This window comes from Paroedura picta, chromosome 4 (genome assembly GCF_049243985.1).
Source record: "Paroedura picta isolate Pp20150507F chromosome 4, Ppicta_v3.0, whole genome shotgun sequence".
NCBI classification, from domain to species: domain Eukaryota; kingdom Metazoa; phylum Chordata; class Lepidosauria; order Squamata; family Gekkonidae; genus Paroedura; species Paroedura picta.
Window position 1 is genome coordinate 71,728,872 of NC_135372.1, and position 6,000 is coordinate 71,734,871.

Sequence of the window (6,000 nt, forward strand, 5' to 3'; positions counted from 1 at the left end):
TGTCGATGCATTGCGGCAGAGCAGCATACTCCACCCATGGAGACACGTTTTGGTGGTGGAGCTGGTCTGCCGCTTTCTGCTTCCCCCATAGGGGACACATTTCGCTGGCTTCTGTCACATGAGGGGGCGGCAGGGGAGATTCCTGCAGAAATAATAAATGACCCATTTGGTCCTGTGGTGCAGCAACGCACTATGGAGCTGAGTGGTTTCATGCTGCAGTTTCTGAGGTGATCTGTAGATGATGTCATCACATTACTTATGCTCTAGCAAAACCAAAAACTCTGTGGTTAAACCAACTTAGCATTTTATTATTTATTTATTTTATTTATTTAGATTTCTATACCTCCCATTTCTTTGCAGCTCTGGGCGGTTTACATTGAACATTATATAATACAAATTACATGGAACGATATATAGTAACAACAGTATGTAACATCAACTTTCAAATAAGGCATCAGAACATTAGAATCATAGAATCATAGAGTTGGAAGGGGCCATATAGGCCATCTAGTCCAACCCCCTGCTCAACGCAGGATCAGCCCAAAGCATCCAAGAAAAGTGTGTATCCAACCTTTGCTTGAAGACTGCCAGTGAGGGGGAGCTCACCACCTCCTTAGGCAGCCTATTCCACTGCTGAATTACTCTGACTGTGAAAAACTTTTTCCTAATATCTAGCCTATATCATTGTACTTGTAGTTTAAACCCATTACTACGTGTCCTCTCCTCTGCAGCCAACAGAAACAGCATCTTGCCCTCCTCCAAATGACAACCTTTCAAATACTTAAAGAGGGCTATCATGTCCCGTCTAAACCTCCTTTTCTCCAGGCTGAACATTCCCAAGTCCCTCAACCTATCTTCATAGGGCTTGGTCCCTTGGACATTACGAAACCACATTATAATATAACTAGAAATATAGCCCACTGTAAAAGGGATACAGCGGGCTCTAGATACATACAGTCTGTGTTGTCCCGCGGCGACGGCTTTCGTAGTCGGCTCCGTGTTGCTAGCAGCGGCGGGGGAGGCAGGGAGGGTCCGGCAGCCGCGCTCCACACGACTGCCGGGGTGTTTTGCAGCGGCCCAATGCTGCAAGACGTGGCCCGATGCGTTGAGAGTCAGCCGGCTAGCCGAGGGAGCACCCGGCGGGCTGACGCAGCGAGAGGCGTGAAGCGCCTCTCGCTGCGTCAGGCCGCCGGCAGGGAGCCCCCGGCCGCGTCAGGCCAGGAGCAACTGCGAGCCGCGCTGCGCGCGGCTCGCAGTTGCTGGGGCTGGGAATCGGAGGGACCAATCAGCAGGTGCGAAGCACCTGCCGATTGGTCCCTCCAATTGTCTGTCCTGAGGAAGTGTCCAACCCGGACCCTTCCTCATCACGGACAAATCCCACCTCAAGAGCCCTTAACGAATTATTTAGTCCGTGGCACCCGTGGCGCCACGGGCGGTTTAAAGATATCACCTTATTCTCATGCATGTGTAAATCAGGCCTCATTGATGTGTAATGGGAAGGCCTATACTGTGGCAATACTGAGAAGTCTTCAGTGGCCCTATATTTTAGTTTATGACTGCTTAATTTCTCAGTCTGAACCACTCAAGCCTAATTAGTTAAAAAGACATAAAATACCGTCATGAAACTACAAAAACCAAATGCCACAAGACAATAGTAAAACAAATTATGAAACCAGTTAAAGTCCTTTAATCTACTTTGAAAGGCCTGGACACAGTCATTTCTAGGCACAATTTTAAGTTTTGTATTTTATCAGTAAAGAAGAGGCTTAAGAAATCACAGAGAATTAGGGATGCTAGTCTCCAGGTAGGACCTGGGAATCCCCCCAGGCAACAGAGATCAGTTCCGCTGAAGAAAATGGTCTATTTGGAGGATGGACTCCATAGCATTATACTCCCTGTCCCAAATCCCGCCCACTCCTGGCTCCCAAAGTCTCCAGGTATTTCCCAACCCAGAGCTGGCAACCCTAAAAAGAACGACTTTTTCTATATGAGCCTTCTAGGTGCTTCAGGATTGCCTGCCTGGGCCTTCCAATTCCTGCACTGTCCAAGATCAGGTAGACTGGAACAAACGCCCCTCACACAGTTACAATGGAAGGCCTTGCCTACTGATGTATGCTTAATATTTTCAGTTAAGGACCTATATTTCAAGTGAGGGTTTGAGCTAATATATAAATTGTCACTATTTTACTTAACTAAGGTTTGGGGTTTTTTAAAGAAAAGATTATAGATTTGGAATTTTTACTTATTCTGGTTTGCATTTTTAAATCTGTTGTTTATATTTTATTTAGTTGTATGTATTGACTACCTTTTCTTAGGGTGGTACAATATTTTAGAATGTGATATTTCCAAGTCAGAGAACAGCAAGAAAGGTAGAACTCTGTCTGAGCTCTTTTATTGTGCCTTATTATAAAAATTTAGTGTCTGGATATTTTCAGATGTCACAATAAACGATAAATAATACTTAAAAAAAAAACCATACAGACTGTCCAGCAAACCAGGTTTTGACTGGCACCAAACCAGGATTTCCATTGAGAATTTGCAGATGGTTTGTTAATCATGGTTTGCACTAGTTGTAATTTATTGTAGCAACTGATAATTTTTTGAAAAAAATTGTTTTTTTGAGGAGTACCATCACATACAGCTCCCTAACAAGATGGTCTCCATGTTGGGAAGTGAGTGAGTGAGTGAGTGAGTGAGTGAGTGAGTGAGTGAGTGAGTGAGTGAGTGAGGCAGAGAGACAGAGAGAGAGGTGCCATCAAGTAGCAGCCAATTTATTATGACCCCAGCAGGGTCTTTTTCTGGCGAGTGAGAAGCAAAGGAGGGGTTCAATTGCCTTCTTCTGTAGAGGATCTTCCTCCACTGACAATACTTGGCTTACAAGACTTGACAAGATCAGGTTATACCATGCTGGTATACCTTCTTTGGGTTTATATATAAATCAATATTTCTTATATTTTACAGACTAACTAGATTTTGGTGGACAAATCACAGTTCAAACAAATCATGGGGCTGGATCCAGATGAAGGATCATAAAAAAAAAGTACTGTAGATTTTCTTGGTCCCCCTCCCTCCCTAGCAACCATTTCTGCTGACTGGAAATTTATTCCTGTGTTCTTTGGGTTTGCATGGAGGAACAGCATATAGGACAGGAAGCTACAGTACAGGTGTGGAAGGGGTAGAATTGTCCTTCTCTTGCCCCAGCAAGATGCAGGATGGTGTGATTTCACCCCTTTCTTCTTCCATCTCACTTTGCTGTTACTCTATGCTTTCTCATAGTCAGATGGGACAGCAAGGCCTGGAGTTCTGTGGTGGGCCTTCTCAGGGTGGGGGGGGAGCGCTGGTGCGGACATCTCCTCCCTCCCTCACGGCTCAGGCAGGCCTGCCAAGGTCTGGAGAGGCTGCCGTGGGCCTTTTTAGGGTGGGGGAGTGCTGGCTGGGGTTGTGGCCTTCCTGGTCCCCTCCAATGCACTGGCAAGGCCAGGGCTCACCTACCTTCCCTCCCAGGCCCCAAGCCCCAGGCTCAGCTGTAGTCCCAGGCCCTTCCCTCTCATCCCAGCTCACACTCACTGGCTGCCTTACCTCTTGCAGGCAGTTGAATGGAGCAGGCTGGCAGTGGAAGGGGATATGGCCAGGGTGGGACAGCCTACCTGATTGGTCTCTCATTGGATGGAGAGCCAATCAGAGGCAGGACAGCCTACCTGATTGGCCATTTGTTGGATGGGCAGCCAATCAGGTATGCAATGAGTCCCACTATCTCTGTCCAGCTTTTTTAAGGTACAGATGGTTGTAAACTCTTCCAAGCCCACTCGCAGGGAGAGGTGGTCTAGCAATTAAATAACAAATAAACAAGCATCCAAAATAGTGTTGCCACTAGTGTTGTCCCCCATCCCCACCATGTCACAGGAAGAGGGTGGAGAATAAGGTTCCACATTCAGGTTGCAAAATTTCTAGAGATGTGGAGATAGAGCCTGGGGAGGACAGGTACCTCAGTGGGATACAATGCTATAGAAGCCACCATCCAAAACCTCCGTTTTCTCTAGGGGAATTGATCTCTGTAGATGTGCTGTAATTCCATGAGATCCTCAGGACCCAACAAGAGGCTGGCATCCCTAATTCAAGAGCTTTACTGCATACTGTGCTTTGGGAACATTAAACAAGAGGAAGAGAGCTTTTGGCCTTTCCAGCCATGCTATTTTCTCAAGCAGAACAGCCACTGCTACAGGAGGAGATATCCGATTGTCAGGCTCCACTTACCCTCAAACTCACATGAGCTCAGGAGAGGTGGAGCCCAGCAGCAGAGCAAACTCAGCAACCCAGCAGACATTCCTTCTCTGGAAAATAGTGTGTGGGAAGTAAGGCTGAAGACCCTATTCCCTTTGTGGCAATGTATGTGAGTTGCCACAAACAATAGAGCACTTTGAATAGTCATTGTCCTAATCATACATGTGATGCAAAAATCCAGTCAGGGAATCCCTGAGCTTACTTGCATCACATAAATCTCAGATAAATGTTAGATAACTGACTCAGCCACAGAAGGAACAATATCCAAACTGTATTCTCCAATCATTACACTAGAGTGGGGGGGATCTATGACCTAAGGCAGGAGTAGCCAAACCGGGGTCACAGTTTGGCCACCTCAATCTAAAGGATTAGAATTACCCATTTCTGGTAATACATTAAAGAGACCCATGTATTGTTAGGGTACATGCTGTATTATTGCAAATCATAATTGTATTGCAAATCATTGTAACATTCTTGCTTCCTTGAGATTGCTTTTAAATGGTTGTGCTATTCAGCATTTTGAAACTTTGCCTACCTTTGGTAGAATTTAGATTATTGTAAATTTTGGAGTTGTTTTGATACAGGCTACAGGCAAGTCAGCTATAACTCAGCTGTATAGAATCTATTCAAGCAGTCTTTCTACTTGCCTAATATAACCCTAAATAAACATTTTGCGTGCTTAGGAAAGTGCACAGCGGTGTGCATCAGAAGAAAAAAAGAAATCATCAGCCCACAGTTAATAGTGCCATAAATATGTAATTGCCATCCTTCAGAAAACTACACAGCATTAAACCCATTACCAGAATTTCAAGTCATTTCCAAAATAAGTAATGAGGTAGGCTATTGCAGCCCGTTGGGAGCCATCTGACAGCTCTTGAGCTGAGAATAATAAACTAATGTTTCTACTGTCCCTGGCATGGTTCCATGTTGAGGGCTCAAGAAGAGCAAAATAATATCCTTCACCATTGTTTCTATCCAAGAGCTTTCCTCTTTCTTCTTGACACTTTTCTTGTTTAAAGGCCACTGGTGGTTAACTGTGCATGATGGACAAACTGAATTGCAGGGCTAACAGTCACAAAGCTAAAGGCTGAATAGCTCTTCTCTTTGGTGCGTGCTCCATTCAGCATGAGTTGTGGATAAATATCATTTGAGTTATTTTTGCTAATGCATTGGAGATGCTTTCAGAGCTTCCCTCAATACCATTCTGCATTAGAATTAAATGGGGTTTACCATCAGCAAGGAGGGCAAATAGTGGCTGGGAGAAGCTGGGAGAGGAGTGGATGTGAAGATCCACAACTGACAAAACAATGGGAGGGGAAAGCATTAATCTTTAGTTCAGAATTAATGTACAGTCTAATCAAGAAAACATAAGTAAATGTATGGGTTGCCAGAAATTTTATCTGGGCCATCTTTTTGGAGATGCACACAAGCAATCACTCTGCCAAGATTGCTTTTCTTATTTCTCAGCAAATCTTTCTGCGCTTGAAGTATGTGGCAAAAGTGCACCCATCTAAGCACTGAGTCTCTGTCAGCTGCTGTCTTCTTTTCTTCGAGCTCCTGTTTTTTCAATGGCATCATTTTGTACACTTGGAGAAAATGTCCAAGATAAAACACCGCTCCAGTAAAACAGACAATACATTGTATTCTTTGCTTCCAGGGTGTTTGGTATTTATGTTTGAAATAAAGCCTGAGACTAAGCCCTTTCCCAAAATGACCAGG